This window comes from Arachis hypogaea, chromosome 18, assembly GCF_003086295.3.
Source record: "Arachis hypogaea cultivar Tifrunner chromosome 18, arahy.Tifrunner.gnm2.J5K5, whole genome shotgun sequence".
NCBI lineage: Eukaryota > Viridiplantae > Streptophyta > Magnoliopsida > Fabales > Fabaceae > Arachis > Arachis hypogaea.
This window is the reverse complement of record NC_092053.1, coordinates 86,209,060-86,227,968: the sequence shown is the minus strand read 5'-3', so window position 1 is coordinate 86,227,968 and position 18,909 is coordinate 86,209,060. Positions and strand designations below refer to the sequence as shown.

Sequence of the window (18,909 nt, the reverse complement as noted above, 5' to 3'; positions counted from 1 at the left end):
TTGAGTTGAAGCCACAATTGGTCACCCTGGTGCAACAAAACTGCCAGTATCATGGTCTTCCCCACGAAGACCCAAATCAATTTATTTCTAATTTTCTGCAGATTTGTGATACTGTGAAGACAAATGGAGTGAACCCAGAGGTGCACAAACTCATGCTCTTCCCGTTTGCTCTGAGGAATGGAGTAAAGCTATGGCTAGATTCCCGACTCAAGGAGAGTTTGGATACTTGGGACAAGGTTGTTACTGAGTTTCTTACTAAATTTTTCCCACCTAAGAAGCTGACTAAACTTAGGGTGGAGGTTCAAACCTTCAGACAGAAGGATGGTGAAACTCTTTATGAAGCTTAGGAGAGGTACAAGCTACTGACTAGGCAATGCCCTCCGGACATGTTCTCCAAATGGACCTAACTAGATATCTTTTATGAAGGCTTGGGTGAAATGTCCAAGATGTGCTTAGATAATTCTGCAGGTGGTTCATTGCACAAGAAGAAGACACTGGAGGAGACTATTGAGCTGATTGAATTGGTTGCTAGCAACTAATATTTATACTCGTCTAACAGGAATCCTGTGAACTCAGAGACTTCTCAGAAGAGAGGTGTGTTGGAAATGGAAGCTGTTAATGCTATTCTTGCTCAGAACAAGTCTATGTCTTAGCAAATAAATTTACTTACTCAGCAGATGGGTGACATGCAAGTCTCAGCTATCAACACCCAAAATCCACCTCAAGAGGTCTCTTATGACATGATAGGTAATTTTGTGCAAAATGATAATTATAGTTATGCTCAATCCTCTTCGGAATAGGTCAATTACATGGGGTGTGCTCCTAGAAACCCCAATAATGATCCCTATTCTCATACCTACAATCAGGGGTGGAGAAATCACCCAAATTTTGGGTGGAGAGAGTAACCTCAGAGGCCACCGAATTTTAATAATAATTCTCAGGGTGGTTTTCAACAGAAAAATTTTAATAACCACCAGTTTCAGTCATCTCAGCAAGCAACTTCTCAGCCCTAGTAGAACAATGATTTGGAAGCAATATTGGCAAGTTTTAGACAAGAAACTAGAGCATCCATCAAGAACTTGGAGATTCAGATGGATCAACTAGCCACAAAGGTTAATGAAATTGATCAGAAAACCACTAATAGCCTTCCTAGTAACATAATTCCAAATCCAAGAGAGGAATGCAAGGCTATCACCTTGATAAGTGGACAAGTGGCAAGTACAGAAGCACAAGTTAATGAGGAGCCAGTTGAAAAAGAAGATTGCAAGGTTATTCAATTGAGAACTGGTAAAGTAGCTGGCTCTGAGACCAAGGTCAATGAAGAGTTAGTTGAAAAAGAAGCTTCAGTAGAGAAGAAGGAAGAAGTAGATCACGTGCCTCCAAAGCATGCGGACAAGCCATTCCCAGACTCTCTTGACACTTATCCTACATTTCCAAAGGCTCCTGAGTACAAGCCTAAAATGCCATATCCTTAAAGACTTCAAAAGGAGACCAAGGACAATCAATTTTCAAAGTTCTTGGAAGTCTTCAGAAAGTTGCAAATCAATATTCCTTTTGCTGAGGTTTTGGAGCAAATGCCTCACTATGTCAAGTTCATGAAGGAGTTGTTGTCAAAGAAGAAGCCTTTAAAAGGAGATGAGACAGTGGTCCTGACTAAGGAATGTAGTGCCATAATTTATAATAACTTGCTAAGGAAGATGCCAGATCTAGGGAGCTTTCAAATTCCATGCACCATTGGGAGCACAACCTTTGCGAAAGCCCTATGTGATCTGGGGGTAAGCATAAATCTAAAGCCCTTATCTGTGATGAAGAAGCTGCAAATCTAAGAGGCACAACCCACAAAGATAGCATTACAGATGGCAGACAAATCTATGAAGCCTACATACGTATTAGTGGAGAATATCTTAGTCAAAGTGGGTAAGTTCTTTCTCCCAGTAGATTTTGTGATTCTTGACATAGGGGAGGATGAGAATGCCTCTATAATTCTAGGAAGACCATTCCTAGCCACTAGAAGAGCTCTAATTGATGTAGAAGTGGGTGAATTAGTGCTCAGAGTGCATAATGAGCAACTGATCTTTCATGTCTTCAAAGATATACATTCAGCTGGTAAAGAAGAGAGGTGCATGCAGACTGAGCTTATTAATCCAAACCTTCAAGAACCCCCTGATGATGGACAGCAGAATCTGCAGCTCAAACCTCCTTTGGTGACAATCATTAAAATTCCTCCTGATATCAAAACTAAGTTTGGTGTTGAGAATGCATCATCCACCAAGGAGGATTTTCCCAAAAAGAAGAAAATACCCAAGGGATTGAGAAACAAAAAGATCCTTACTGAAGGTTTCTCCCCAGGAATGAAGGTGGTGTTGACTAGGAATCCAGTATAGATTTATACAGTAAACAGAATCCTCTCTCTGGAGCATTTGAGCTAATTTATGGAGACACAGGAAAGAAGTTCAAAGTAAGGGGTGAAGAGCTGAGCCCCTATGATCCTCCTCCGTAGAGGAGCTGACCGTCAAGCTAGTGACGTTAAAGAAGCGCTTGTCGGGAGGCAACCCAATAATTTTGTATCCTTAGTTATTTTTCGTTGTAGTAGTTTTCTTACTTGTTTGATTTTATTGAGTTTTTACTATTTTTCAGATCATGCAGCTATTTTATAACAGGAACCGAACACTTCAGGCGAAAAAAAAAACGAGCACACGACACGCAAGCGTTGCTGACGCATACGCATCATATGTGTGTGCGTGAAAAATAAAAGTGAACAGAGAGTTGAGCAGGAGTGGCACTGGAACTATGCTTTCGACACAAACAACCCCACGCGTATGCGTCCCTAACATGTACGCGTCGTTTGTGCTTTTCGCCACCCACGCGTGCGTGTCCCCGACGCGTACGCGTGACCCTGAAAAATGGCGTAAATGGATACATGGCCAGAGAGTTATGATGGTGTGGGGCTGAAATGGTGCTGGGAGCACAAGTCGCATCACGCGTACACGTCCCTGACGCATGCGCATCATTTTCCAATCTTGGCTACCCACGCTTACGCGTCCTAGACGCATACGCGTCACTTGAAATTAGCGCAATCCAGGCGCACGTGTGCCTTACGCGTATGCGTCGCATGCGATGTCCAAATTAAACCCCTTAGCGCCTGATTTCAATTTATCTACCCCCAATCCTAATTCTCTCTTATTCTTTCATCCTTTTATTATTCTTTCATCATACTATTTGTTTTTGTTTTCAGTTCTTCTTTGCTTGAGGACAAGCAAACCTTTAAGTTTGGTGTTGTCACTTCACTTATGGCTTTTCTGTTTATTTTCTTCATGGAGGAATGAGATGGCCACTAGCATAACTGAGGTGGTTGACTTCCTTTCATTCTATTTCTCTTCCGTTCTTATTTTGTTATTTCTTTTTTTCTGTTGCTTTGATTGCCTGCATGGTCTTTAGTAATTTCAGTTCTTAAAATTAGTTTAATTCTGCTATTTATCTCATGTACCGCTTACTGAACTTGAATCTAAAAATAAAAAGAAAAAGAAGTGATATATTGCATGAGAAATTGAGTTTATATTGAAGAGTAGTCTTATTCAAATGTGGTGGTATTTTTTGTAACTCTGAATGCATGACATCAACAGTGCATATTTAAATTTGAATCAAAGAATGTTGATGTACAAGGAACAGGGATTTAGAGAATTATTATGACTTCTCTGAAATAAACAAAAATTTAATCCTTGAAGCAAAAGAAACAGCAAAAAAAAAGAGATATAAAAGCAAGGTCCAAGGCTCTGAGCATCAATGACTAGGGAGGTCAGACATGATTAAAATCTCAAAGAGTTGTTTCCCTAGTTATATGCTTGTGGTGTTCTTGTGTCAAGTAATTCTTGAGACAAAACATTTAGAGTCGAGATCAATTGCAGTTAATAGAGTATGCCAAAGGCTTTGAGCACCACTGTTTGGGAGTAACTGAAAGGAAAATCAGAACTTAAAAAGAGTTTCCCAGTTAAGTGCTTTTGGTGTCTCTGTGTCAAGTAAAGCTTGAGATAAAACATTTAAAGTCACGGCTAGGCTCAAGGTGCAAAGCACCAAAGGAAAAAAAAAGAATCAAAGAAAAATTGATGTGTTCAAGGGTTAAATTGAGTTACAAAAGATCAGTGAATTCATAATATGATCCGGATTCTAATTCCGAATTACATTGACATCTTTCTGATTCAAAGGAGAGTGATATGCCAAAACTGTTCAAAATTACCATAGATAAATCCCACTTTAAGAAGAGACATGAGCATAATTGAACTCTCACTTCTCATGCAAATTCATATTCTAAGCTTATATTAGTTTGGTTTCTTGGGGACAAGTGATAAACCCATATTTTATGATATATTTTGTGCCTAATTTAAGTGATTTATTCAATCCTTCACTCACTTATTCATGTTAATTGCATGGTTTTACTTTTCCTTCCTTATTATGTGATGTATGTGAAAAACATGTTTCCTATGCTTTAAAAGTAATTATTTTAATTACCCTTTATTCTAACGCAGGAATGACTTAAAGGATGGAAAGGAAACATACAAAATTGGAAGGAAAGCATAAAACGGAGTTTTTGAAAAAACTGGCGGTGACGCGATCGCATGAACGACGCGGCCGCATGCCAGCGCAAAATGATAATGACGCGACCGCGTCATTGACGCGATCGTGCACCTTGAGCGAAACGCATATGACGCGGACGCATGATTGAAGCGACCGCGTGGCAAGGAAAACTCCAAATGACGCAACTGCGTGACCCACACGGACGCGTGACAGAGGCCACGCACCAAAAAGTACAAAAAATGCTCCCAGCAATTTCTGAAGCCCTTTTTGGCCCAAATCCAAGTCCAGAAGGCACATATCAGAGGTTATGAAGTGGGAAAATGCATCCATTCAAAAGAGAGTCTCCAATTTAGTTACTTTTCATGAATTAGATGTAGTTTTGAGGGAAAGGTTCTCTCCTCTCTCTTTTAGGATTTAGAATTAGGATTTCTTTTGCTTTCAGGATTATCTTTTTATCAGGTTCAATATTCCTTTTTATTTATCTTCTCAATTTAGTTTATGAATTCTTCTATGTTACAGATTATTCTTTGAATTAATGTTATTTGAGGTATTTCAGTTTATTATTGCTCTCTTTTATTTATGTTACTGTTGCTTCCAAATTGAAGACATTTTTATTCCAGTAGATTTACTTTTCCCCTTTGGTCTTGGTTAAGAAATCAGTAACTCAGGAGTTATCAAACTCAACATGATTGATAATTGTTATCATTGCTAATTGACTTGAACTTCAATAATCCCAATATTTCCTTAGGGATTAACTAGGATTTGAAGATCAAACTTAATTAGTCACTTGACCTTCCCTTGCTCTAGTAAAGGTTAACTAAGTGGAATTAAGATTCAATCTTCATCATCATTGATAAGGATAACTAGGATAGGACTTCTAATTTCTCATACCTTGCAAAAGGTTTATTTTACAGTTATTTATTTATTTTACAGTCTTTTAGTTATTTTAATTGCAATTTAAATTACTTGTTCCTCATCTTCAAAACCCCAATTTACAATCTCCATAACCAATAATAAGAACATACTTCCCTGCAGTTCCTTGAGAAGACGAGCCGAGGTTTAAATACTTCGGTTATCAATTTTAAAGGGGTTTGTTACTTGTGACAACCAAAACATTTGTACAAAGGGATTTCTGTTGGTTTAGAAACTATATCTACAACGCGACTATTTTTATAAAATTCTTTACTAGCAAAAATCCTAACGTCAAAATGGCGCCGTTGCTGGGGAACTGCAATCGTGTGCCTTATTACTGGTTATTGTAAATATTTTTTTTTCCTTTTTTATTTGTCTTTATTTTCTCCTTTTTCTTTTATTAGCTACTATGAATCCTCACCCCCCCTCGCTTTGAGTTTGGTTCTAATATTGCTGAAAGGAGTAAAAGTTATAACAGGAACATGCATCAAGGTCAGAGCAATCAAAGATGGATGGAGCCAAGAGGATCTGATCAACCCTTTAGGCAACAACACCCTCCAAGATATCATGGACAAAGACCATTCTACAATGCATACCAAGCCAATAGACATGGTGGACAACCTTGTAGTTACCAACTAGCCCCACTCTCTGCTTATAGGCCATCCTCTCAACATAACTTCGAACCACCACACTCACAAGCTCCTTTTCACCATTCAGCACTATATGATCCTCATTTATCCCGATTCCAATCCAATTACTCCCAAACACCGCCACTTTCCCATGTACCACGTCCAAATCCATCACCCCGAGAATCAGAGGTTCACCTCAAGGAAACAGTAGATCAACTTCAAACAACCCTTCATCAACTAGAGCAAGCAGTAAGTCAATTATCTTCTAGACATTCAAACATTCAAGGACCTCCCACAGCCCCATATCGACAATCTAAAGAAGAGCGTAGCATGAAGGAGATACTAGAAACTCTAGTGGACAGAACAGGGCATGACTTCATACTGGAACAAGTAGAGGAAGCTGTCATTGTAAAAGAAGAAAAGTTGGTTGAAGACTTAGGAGACGCTGAACTTCCATGGGAATCCAGAGTTATGGAGAACTCTGTCAAAAACAACACAATTGATGCTAAGGAGGATAGTGCACAACTCCCAAAGCAAATCTTTTATGAAGAACTAGACGGAATAATTCAAAAAGCAGGTTTCCTTGATGATGATAATCTCAAGTCAAGTTCTCCTAGTAATGAACTTGCATCAGCAAGTGAATTCTCTGATATCGAAGAATCTTCCCCAAGTGAATACGAAGATGATGCGGAGGTAGATTTCTCTCAACCTCTCGTTTATGACTTAAGTGACGAGGAAGACATAGAAGGCTTTGATCAGGACATGGATGCAATTGAAAAAGTCTGCAAGGAAGTGAAGAAATTCACCGAAGAGCACAAGGGAGTAGAACTTATAGAACCACTGGAAACACCCATCCCGAGGCCATTACCACCCAATACAAGCTTCAAGTGGGTACAATCCTTAACCTTTAGCTTTATTTTCCCACTTGAATATGGGTTGCTTAAAACAGATGGCCAGCTTAGAGCTCTCTGCGGCTTTAAGAGTAAGAGGGAAATGGCTTACACTCAGAGCTGGTGCACAAGGTTCAATAAGGTTCCATGCTTAAATTCGAAGTGCACGGATTGGCATCATGATCAATCGAATGGATCTCAGAAAATGTTTGGTCATCTTGGTGAAAATATACTTTCCAAACCACCCGGATGGAAAAATATAGATCAAGACGAAGGCAGATTTAAAAGCAACGTTTGGGATCCTGGAATCCATTCTGACATTCGTCACCCCGGGAGCCTAACAATTTGCTTGAAGATACTCAGAAACTTTATATGCCTAGTTTGGGACCCCGGAGGCTGTTGGCATTCCAAACATTGGTGGAGATTTCTGGATGAATTTAAGCACAAGCCGCCATAATAGGAAGCTCATCCAATGTCCAACTTAAGGACTTTAACTAAAAGTGCTAGGTGGGAGACAACCCACCAGGATATGGTCGTTTCTTTTTCAGTTTTATTTCGCTTTATTTATTTTTGTTTTCCTTTTCAATTGAACTTGAATATTAGTCATTCGCATTTCATACCTACATAAATAAAAAAAAGAGAGAGAGAGAGAGAGAGTAGGCGTGCGACGCGACCGCATCACTCATGCGATCGCGTCAGTTGCGAAAAATAACCCCCCACGCGTCCGCGTCATTCACGCGGCCGCGTGACCTAGAAATCGACGTAAGGATCCAACGCCCAAAAAGTTGGGCTGGAATCGCGCAGCTGTTGTGCGTTTTGCACAAAATGACCCACGCGATCGTGTCACTTGCACAACACCAATCCCACGTGACAGCGTGAGCGACGCGATCGCGTCACATGGATTGCAGAACACCCCAAGGGAGACAGAGAGTTGCGCTGAAACGACGCTGGAATTGCGCGTTTAGCACAATTTTCAGCGACGCGATCGCATGCCTCACGCGACCGCGTCATTCATTATTTACCCATTCCATGCGATCGCATCACTCACACGATCGCGTCGACCCCCATTCCACCCCAGCCACACGACCGCATGCCCCACGCGATCGCGTGGATTCAGATTTATTAACCCCCTGTGACGCGAACCCTACCCCATCGCCCCTCCCCCCCAACCCCTTTCTTCTTCCTCCTCCCTGCCAAACCCCTCCCTCCCTCTTTGCCCTTCGCCACCGCGCCCCCTACAACGCCGCTCCACCGTCCACCACCCGGACACCACCGCAACGCCACCCCCCTTCCTCCTTCCCTCTCTTTCTTCTTCTTCTTTCCTCTTCTTCCCTCCACCACTACTGGAATAGGATTCAGTAATCCTTTTGCGTCTGTCACTACGCCTAGCACTCACGAGTTTGAAGCTCGTCACAGCCATCCCTTCCCAGATCCTACTCGGAATACCACAAACAAAGTTTAGACCTTCCGGATCTTAAGAATGGCCGCCAATAATTCTAGCCTATACCACGAAGATTCGGATCTCATGATCAGGAGGCTAAGAGATATGCATTCAAGCTTGTTTGCATGTAGAACGGAAGTGTTTGTCAGGCACGCGTTCATAAGTGAGAATGATGATGAGCGTCACATAATCATCACATTCATCATGTTCTTGTGTGCGAATGAATATCTTAGAGAAGAAATAGGCTTGAATTGAATAGGAGAACAATAGTACTTTGCATTAATTCATGAAGAACAGTAGAGCTCCACACCTTAATCTATGGTGTATAGAAACTCTACCGTTGAAAATACATAAGAACAAGGTCCAGGCAAGGCCGAGAGGCCAGCCTCCAAGGTATAGGGACTAAACGTCCAAAGATTTCCAAAGATGTCTAACACAATAGTAAAAAGTTCTATTTATACTAAACTAGTTACTAGGGTTACAAAAATAAGTAAATGATGCAGAAATCCACTTTCGGGGCCCACTTGGTGTGTGCTTGGGCTGAGCATTGAAGCTTTCACGTGTAGAGGTCTTCCTTGGAGTTAAATGCCAATTTGTAACCTGTTTCTGGCGTTTAACTCTGCTTTGCAACCTATTTCTGGCGTTTAACTCCAGAATAGGGCAGAAAGCTGGGATAAAAGGAATGCCAAAAAACAATGCCAAAAAGCGTTTAAAAACTAACTAAATCATACTGAAAATTATCTAAAAACAATGCCAAAAAGCGTATAAATTATCCGCTCATCACAACACCAAACTTAAATTGTTGCTTGTTCCCAAGCAATTGAAAATCAAATGGGATAAAAAGAAGAGAATATACTATAAATTCCAAAATATCAATGAAACTTAGCTCCAACTAGATGAGCGGGACTAGTAGCTTTTTGCCTCTTGAATAGTTTTGGCATCTCACTTTATCCATTGAAGTTCAGAATGATTGGCATCTATAGGAACTCAGAATTCAGATATTGTTATTGATTCTCCTAGTTCAGTATGTTGATTCTTGAACACATCTACTTTATGAGTCTTGGCCGTGGCCCTAAGCACCTTGTTTTCCAGTATTACCACCGGATACATAAATGCCACAGACACATAATTGGGTGAACCTTTTTAGATTGTGACTCGGCTTTGCTAGAGTCCCCAATTAGAGGTGTCCAGGGTTTTTAAGCATACTCTTCTTTTTGCTTTGGACCTCGACTTTAACCGCTCAGTCTCAAGTTTTCACTTGACACCTTCACGCCACAAGCACATGGTTAGGGACAGCTTGGTTTAGCCGCTTAGGCCAGGATTTTATTCCTTTAGGCCCTTCTATCCATTAATGCTCAAAGCCTTGGATCCTTTTTACCCTTGCCTTTTGGTTTTAAGGGCTATTGGCTTTTTGCTCTTGCCTTCTGGTTTAAAGAGCTCTTGACTTTTTCTACTTGCTTTTTCTTTTTCTTTCTCTCTTTTTTTTCGCCATTTTTCTTTTCTTTTTTTTCTGCAAGCTTTTGTATTCACTGCTTTTTCTTGCCTCAAGAATCAATTTTATGATTTTTCAGATTATCAATAACATTTCTCCTTTTTCATCATTCTTTCAAGAGCCAACATATTTAACATTCATAAACAACAATATCAAAAGACATATGCACTGTTCAAGCATTCATTCAGAAAACAAAAAGTATTGTCACCACATCAAAATAATTAAACTAATTTCAAGGATGAATTCGAAATTCATGTACTTCTTGTTCTTTTGTGATTAAAAACATTTTTTATTTAAGAAATGTGATGGATTTATAGGACATTCATAGCTTTAAGACATAGACACTTAAACACTAATGATCATATAGTAAAGACACAAACATAAATAAAACATAAAGCATAGTAAATGAAAAACAGAAAAATAAGAACAAGGAGATTAAGGAACGGGTCCACCTTAGTGAGGGTGGCGTCTTCCTCTTCTTGAAGAACCAATGGTGCTCTTGAGCTCCTCTATGTCTCTTCCTTGCCTTTGTTGCTCCTCCCTCATAGCTCTTTGATCTTCTCTAATCTCTTGGAGAATGATGGAGTGCTCTTGGTGCTCCATCCTTAGTTGTCCCGTGTTGGAACTTAATTCTCCTAGGGAAGTGTTAATTTGTTCCCAATAGTTTTGTGGAGGGAAGTGCATCCCTCGAGGCTTCTCAGGGATTTCATGGTGAGGAATTTTCTCATGCTCTTGTTGAGGTCCATGATCTCCTGTTTGCTCCATCCTTTTCTTAGTGATAAAAAAGAGGGTTTCGCGGTTTGTGGATCCATCGAATAAATGGAATAATTGGTAAGAATAAAAAAAAACAATACAATAGGTATAGTAATTTATTGTATAATATGTACAAGGGGCAATTGCTTCTTAATCGTAAAATAGTAGCACAAATGGGTATCTTAAAGGGGAATTTCCTTCTTATGATTGCCAACGAAATCATAACATAAAATAAGAATTCCCCGGAGAATGAACTCCGGGAAGGTAGTAGAGTAGGGATTTGTCCTCTTCAATGAGGATGTCTCCCTCTATGTCAATCCCAGACGAATTGCATAGATGGCAGATGAGGTGAGGAAAGGCTAACCTTGCCAAAGTGGAGGACTTGTCAGCCACCTTGTAGAGTTCTTGAGGTATAATTTCATGAACTTCCACTTCCTCCCCATTCATGATACTATGGATCATGATGGCCCGGTCTACAGTAACTTCAGACTGGTTGCTAGTAGGAATAATTGAGCGTTGAATAAACTCCAGCCATCCTCTAGCTAATAAAATACGAAATAAAAATAAAATAGAATAGATATAAATAAATAGCATTGGGTTGCCTCCCAACAAGCGCTTCTTTAATGTCAATAGCTTGACAGTGAGCTCTCATGGAGCCTCACATAGAATTAGAGCAAGGTTGGAACCTCACAGCACCAAACTTAGAGTTTGACTGTGGGGGCTTTGGTTGACTCTGCAGTGAGAGAAGCTTTTCATGCTTACTCTCCATGGTTACAAAAGGAGATCCTTGAGCTTTAAACACAAGGTTGTCCTCATTCAGTTGAAGGACCAATTCTCCTCTGTCCACATCAATCACAGCTCTTGTTGTGGCTAGGAAGGGTCTTCCAATGATGATGGATTCATCCTCATCCTTTCCAGTGTCTAGGATTATGAAATCAGCAGGGATGTAAAGGCCTTCAACCTTCACTAGCACGTCCTCTACTAGTCCATAAGCCTGTTTTCTTGAGTTGTCTGCCATCTCTAAAGAGATTCTGGCAGCTTGCACCTCAAAGATCCCAAGTTTCTCCATTACAGAGAGTGGCATTAAGTTTATTCCTGATCCTAGGTCACACAGAGCCTTCTCAAAGGTCATCGTGCCTATGTTACAGGGAATTAGGAATTTACCAGGATTCTGTTTCTTTTGAGGTAGAGTTTGCTGAACCAAGCATTTAGTTCCTTGATGAGCAATGGAGGTTCATCCTCCCAAGTCTCATTACCAAATAATTTGGCATTCAGCTTCACGATTGCTCCTAAATATTGAGCAACTTGCTCTTCAGCAATGTCTTCATCTTCTTCAGGAGATGAATAGTCATCAGAGCTCATGAATGGTAAAAGAAGGTTTAATGGAATCTCTATGGTCTCTAAATGAGCCTCAGATTCCTTTGGTTCCACAAAGGGGAACTCCTTATTGGTCAGTGAACGTCCTAGGAGGTCTTCCTCACTAGAATTTACGTCCTCCTCCTCCTCTTTGGGTTCGGCCACACCAAGTAAGGTAATGGCCTTGCACTCTCTTTTTGGATTCTCTTCTGTATTGCTTGGGAGAGTACTAGGAGGGGTTTCAGTGACTCTTTTACTTAGCTAGCCCACTTGTGCCTCCAAATTTCTAATGGAGGACCTTGTTTCATTCATGAAACTTAAAGTGGCCTTAGATAGATCAGAGACTATATTTGCTAAGCTAGATGGATTCTGCTCAGAATTCTCTGTCTGTTGCTGAGTGGATGATGGAAAAAGCTTGCTATTGCTAAACATGTTTCTTCCACCATTATTAAAGCCCTGTTGAGGCTTTTGTTGATCCTTCCATGAGAAATTTGGATGATTTATCCATGAGGGATTATAGGTATTTCCATAGGATTCTCCCATGTAATTCACCTCTGCTATTGCAGGGTTCTCAGGATCATAAGCTTCTTCTTCAGAAGATGCCTCTAGAGTACTGTTGGATGCAGCTTGCAATCCATTCAGACTCTGAGAAATCATATTGACTTGCTGAGTTAATATTTTATTCTGAGCCAATATGGCATTCAGAGTATCAATTTCAAGAACTCCCTTCCTCTAAGGCGTCCGATTACTCACAGGATTCCTTTCAGAAGTGTACATGAACTGGTTATTTGCAACCATGTCAATGAGTTCCTGAGCTTCTGTAGGCATTTTCTTTAGGTGAATGGATCCACCTGCAGAATGGTCCAATGACATCTTTGATAATTCAGACAGACCATCATAGAATATATCCAGGATGGTCCATTCTGAAAGCATGTCAGAAGGACACTTTTTGGTCAGTTGCTTATATCTCTCCCAAGCTTCATAGAGGGATTCACCTTCTTTCTGTTTGAAGGTTTGAACATCCACTCTAAGCTTGCTAAGCTTTTGAGGAGGAAAGAACTTGGCTAAGAAAGCCGTGACCAGCTTATCCCAAGAGTTCAGGCTATATTTAGGTTGAGAGTCCAACCATATTCTAGCTCTGTCTCTTACAGCAAATGGGAAAAGCATAAGCCTGTAGACCTCGGGATCAACCCCATTGGTCTTAACAGTATCACAGATCTGTAAGAATTCATTTAAGAACTGAAAGGATCTTCTGATGGAAGTCCATGAAACTTGCAATTCTGTTGCATCTGAGAAACTAATTGATGCTTTAGCTCAAAATTGTTTGCTCCAATGGCAGGGATTGAGATGCTTCTTCCATGTAAATTGGAATTTGGTGCAGTAAAGTCACCAAGCATCTTCCTTGCATTGTTATTATTTTCGGCCATATCTCCTTCTTTTTCGAAAATTTCTGTCAGATTTTCTCCAGAGAGTTGTGCTTTAGCTTCCCCTAGCTTCCTCTTCAAAGTCCTTTCAGGTTCAGGATTAGCTTCAACAAGAATGTTCTTATCCTTGTTCCTACTCATATGAAAAAGAAGAGAACACAAAAGAAAATATGGAATCCTCTATGTCACAGTATAGAGATTTCTTTATGTGAGTAGAAGAAGAAAAGAATAGAAGAAGAGAAATTCGAACACAGAGAGGGAGAGGGTTCGAATTTTTTTTTTTAAGAAGAAGAGAAGTGTTAGTAGATAAATAAATAATTAGAAGGAGATGAAAGAGGGAAGAATTCAAAAATTAAATAAAATAAAATAAAAATATTTTGTTTTTAATTTAAAATTAAGGTTAGAATTTGAAAATTAAAAAAAAAGAAAAATTAAATTAAATTAAATTAAAATTTAAAACAATTAGTTAATTAAAAAGGAATTTTGAAAAAGAGGTTAGTGGTTTTTGAAAAATAGAGAGAGAAAATTAGTTAGGTAGTTTTGAAAAAGATAAGAATCAAACAAAAAGATAAGATTAATTGAAAAAGATTTAAAAATCAATTTTGGAAAGGTAAGAAGTTAGAAAAGATTTTGAAATTGAATTTGAAAAAGGTGTGATTGAAATTTATTTTGAAAGAGATTTGAAAAAGAAATTTAAAAAGATTTGATTTTGAAAATTAAAGTTGATTACTTGAATAACAAGAAACAAAAAGATATGATTTTAAAATTTAAAGATTGAACCTTTCTTAATAGGCAAGTAACAAACTTTAAAAATTTTGAATCAATCACATTAATTGTTAGCAATTAATTCGAAAATATGAAGTAAGAATAAGAAAAAGATTTTGAAAATCAATTTGAAAATTTCGAAAATATAAAAGAAAAAATGAAAAATATTTGATTTTTGAAAAAGATTTGAAAAAGATAGAATTTTTAAATTGAAAATTTGATTTGACTCATAAGAAACAACTAAATTTTAAAAAGTTTTGAAAAAGTCAACTCAAATTTTCGAAAATTTATGAGTGAATAAGGGAAAGATATTTTTTTTATTTTTGAATTTCTAATGAAGAAAGAGAAAAACAACAAAAAGACTCAAAACATGAAAATTATAAATCAAAACACACAATGCATGCAAGAACACTTTGAATGTCAAGATGAACACCAAGAACACCTTGAATGTCAAGATGAACATCAAGAACATGTTTTCGAAAATATTTTGAAGAAAAGAAAAACATGCAAGACACCAAACTTAAAAAATTTTATTCTCTAGACACTAATAATTCAAGAATGCATATGAAAAACAAGAAAAGACACAAAACAAGAAAATATGAAGATCAAACAAGGAAAATCATCAAGAACAACTTGAAGATTATGAAGAACATCGTCATCATGCATGAGTTTTTGAAAATTTTAAGAAAAATTAAAAATATGCAATTGACACCAAACTTAAAAATTGACACAAGACTCAAACAAGAAACATCAAATTTTTTTTGGTTTTTATGATTTTATTAATTTTTTTGGTTTTTTTTTTAAAATTGTTTTGGGAAAAAGGAAAAAGAAGAAATTTTTTTTTGTATTTTTTTCGAAAATAAGAAATAAAAAAGCTTAAAAATAAAATAAAATTACCTAATCTGAACAACAAGATGAACCGTCAGTTGTCCAAACTCGAACAATCCCCGGCAACGGCGCCAAAAACTTGGTGTGCAAAATCGTGATCGTTCATTCCTTGGTAACGGCGTTAAAGACTTAATACGCACGTTCATAATCTTAGTCCTTTATCACAACTTCGCACAACTAACCAGCAAGTGCACTGGGTCGTCCAAGTAATAAACCTTACGTGAGTAAGAGTCAATCCCACGGAGATTGTCGGCTTGAAGCAAGCTATGGTCACCTTGTAAATCTCAGTCAGGCGGATTCAAATGGATATAGAGTTTTAATAATAAAAATATAATTAAAATATAAAATAGGATAGAAATACTTATGTAATTCATTGGTGAGAATTTCAGATAAGCGGAGATGCTTTTGATCCTTCTGAATCTCTACTTTCCTGCTGTCTTAATCCAATCATTCATACCCTTTTCTATGGCAAGCTTTATGTTGGGCATCACTGTTGTCAATGGCTACATCCCGTTGATGCGGGCAGAAATTGGCGAATTAAAATTGTTAATTTATATACGTTGCAAGTATAGTTCTTAACTCGCCAGAAATCTGACTATCAATTTAGAAAGGTGTCACAGAAATTTAAAATTAAAATACTGGGAGTATGAATACCAGGTCGTCTCCCAACGAGTTGCAGGAAAGGGTGCTATTTTATTAATCAGAATGTTTTCAAAAAGGTTTTGGTTGAATGGCAGAAAATTAAATTAGAGAATTTATATAGATTTAAATGAAAGCCTTGACTGGGAGTTGATTACATGGAAGCCCTATTCTTGATGGAATACTCTCAAGATTAATTGACAATTGAGAGTTATTTCGTTTAGTTATCCCTTACTAAGTAGAAGAAGGCCAAACAAGTTGGAATGCTGTTCTATCCACAAGTCCCAATCCACTCTTGGGAGGATTGGTGTCAGGAACTAGAGAGCAAACCAACAATAACCCAATTACAATCTTTCTCTTGAACCTTCCAATTCAAGGGTTCCTTTCAATCAACTCCCATCAAGTTAGGGAACTACTCACTCATTGTAGATGTAAAATTCATAACATCAGAATAGGAATTAAAGAAAGACATGATAAATAATAAGGAAAAGATTAATTAAAAATAAAAGTAATTCTTGTATTAATAAAAACTAAAAATAATCCAATAGTAAAATTAAGTAAAATTCAGTAATATGGAAGAGTAAGAGACAAATGAAGAGAACGAACTAGAATATCGAAGTCTTGATGAGGCAATAGCTCTTCTCAATATCCCAATGCAAAAACAATGAAAATAACCAATCCTAAACTATGAATGTGTAGAGAGAAAACCTAGAAGAGGAATGAAAACTAGATCTAAAAACTAAAAACTATGTGGAATGAATGTTCTCTATGGTTTCTGCATGTTCTCTGGCTCTAGTCTTCCTTTCTAGGTCGAAAACTGTGTCAAAATACGGCCCGCAATCGCCCCCAGCGATTCTGCAAATTACGCAGATCGCGCACGTCACGCGATCGCGTCGCTCATGCAGACGCGTCATTCGCGTTTTGCTTTACCACGCGGGCGCGTCGTCCACGCGGCCGCATCACTCATGCTGTTCCATGCCGCGCGGTCGCGTCATCCATGCGACCACGTCACTGCAATTTGCTCTCTTCCGCGCGGTCGCGTCATCCATGCGGCCGCGTCGCCTCTCGCTGGTCATCTCCTCAATTTCTTGTGTTCCTTCTATTTTTGCAGGATTCGCTTCCAATCTCCAACTCATTCATGCCCTATAAAGCCTGAAACACTTAACACACAGATCACGGCATCGAATGGAATAAAGGAGAAATAAAATACATAATTAAAAGTCTCTAGGAAGCAAGTTTTCAACCATAAAACATCTTTAGGAAGGAAATATAAATGCATGCTTATTTAATGAATAAGTGGGCAAAGATCATGATAAAATCACACAATTAAACACAATATAAACCATAAAATAGTGGTTTATCAACCTCCCCACACTTAAACATTAGCATGTCCTCATGCTTAATTGAAGGAGATAAAATAAATAAGTATGAACATGTAGAAACTCATGCAATGCAACGCAATCCTATATATATGAATGCAACTATATGATTCTTACCCACTTGATAAAACGTAAATAAGCTCTTCAAAACAATTACAAATCAAATTCCACTAATTCTATCACTATACAGTAACACAGATAAAAGTGCAAGAAGATAGCTCATGAAAGCAAAGAATATGGAAATTCAAGCATTGAACCTCACTGATGATGTATGTACGCTCTAATCTCTCTAGTGTATAGGGTAATCACTCTATCCTTCTCTAATCATGCTCTCTAACTTTTGTTTTTCTCCTAACCAATCAACAACAGTTAATATACCAATGCAAATATCATGAGGTCTTTTCAAGGTTGTAATGGGGCCAAGGTAGGGGTAGGGATACATATATGGTTAAGTGAGCTTATAAATTGAATCTTTAATTAACCCAAGCTTTAACCCAACCTATATATATTTAATGTAACCTTAGAATTCATACCTAGCTACCCAGAATTCCCTTTTACATTCCATACTCATGTATCAACTTTTTATTTTAATTTTATCATATGTGCATTGATCTTTGAATTCTTAATTCAGCATTGGGGTAATTTTGTCCCCTTATTTATTTATTGATTTTTTTTTAAATATAGATATAAAAATAAACATAGCTTATCAATGCACAGAGATTTTTAATTCTTATAGTTTCATATGAGTAGGTATCCAAATTCCCATTGTATTATCATGACACATTCCCTTAATAACTTTTGTTCCCACAATTTCCCATATTTAACTAGCACACACAATTCTATCTTAAGCTAACCAAAGATTCAATTTGGGATATACAATTATTTTTTCCGCTTAAGGCTAGTAATGTGGTGAAATATAGAACAAACGGGATTTAAAGGCTCAAAGTGGTTAACAAAGGTAATTGAAAAGGGTAGGCTTAATTTGCATAAGTGAGTTTAAACAAATAATGGCCTCAATCATATGCAAGCATACAAATATAATAAATATTGGACATATAAGATTAAACAAAATATAGATTACAATCATAGAGAAGTAAACACACAAGAATAAAATAATTATGGTTAAATAAGGTAACCATTCATAAAGGCTCAAATCTTCACAGGTTGTGTGTTCTTTAGCTCAAAAATCATGTTCCAAATACAACTTCAAGCAGATTTATCAAAAAAAAAATTTTTAAAATTAGTGAAATTTTGTTCCAAAGATAGAGTCTTAGAAGAAACTTATTGTCTTTTCAATCAAGTAGAGCATGCATGCAACTAACCTATTACTATGCAATTTATCCTATTCTATAAAAGAAAGAAAATCTAACTAAAATATCCTAATTTATTGGTGCTAGGGAAGAGAATTTACCTCCGGAAGTCAGGTACTGATCGACCTCCCCACATTTAAGGCTTTGCACCGTCCTCGGTGCCATCTGTCAGGAACAGGGGTGGGCTGGTAGCAGTATCTCCACAGTCGGGACCATCATGGCTCCCTGTGCTGGTAAAAGAAGTGGAGTCCGGGGTGTCTGAGTCCTTGAAGTGTCCCTTGAGTAGCTCCTTGAGGTGTTTGAATCGGTGCTCGTTACGGCGCTCTCTCATCTTAGCTTTGTGTTCTTACCGATCCAACCTTTCGATTATCTGCTGGAGCAGTTCATCTGTCGTAGGTGCTTGTGGTGTTGAAGAAGGGATATCTTCAACCGGTGCAGTAGGAAGGCTTGTAGTGGCTG

General features: G+C 38.1%; 2 non-coding genes across 2 annotated transcripts; one reads left to right on the top strand and one right to left on the bottom strand.

Moving 5' to 3' along the window:
* Positions 1-284: 284 nt before the first annotated feature.
* LOC112774250 (small nucleolar RNA R71) lies at positions 285-393 on the bottom strand. The gene has a single exon (XR_003188746.1). It is a non-coding gene; the product is annotated as a small nucleolar RNA R71 (small nucleolar RNA).
* Positions 394-12,972: 12,579 nt separating this feature from the next.
* On the top strand, positions 12,973-13,080 carry LOC112773564 (small nucleolar RNA R71). Its single transcript, XR_003188109.1, has one exon. It is a non-coding gene; the product is annotated as a small nucleolar RNA R71 (small nucleolar RNA).
* The last annotated feature ends 5,829 nt before the right edge of the window (positions 13,081-18,909 follow it).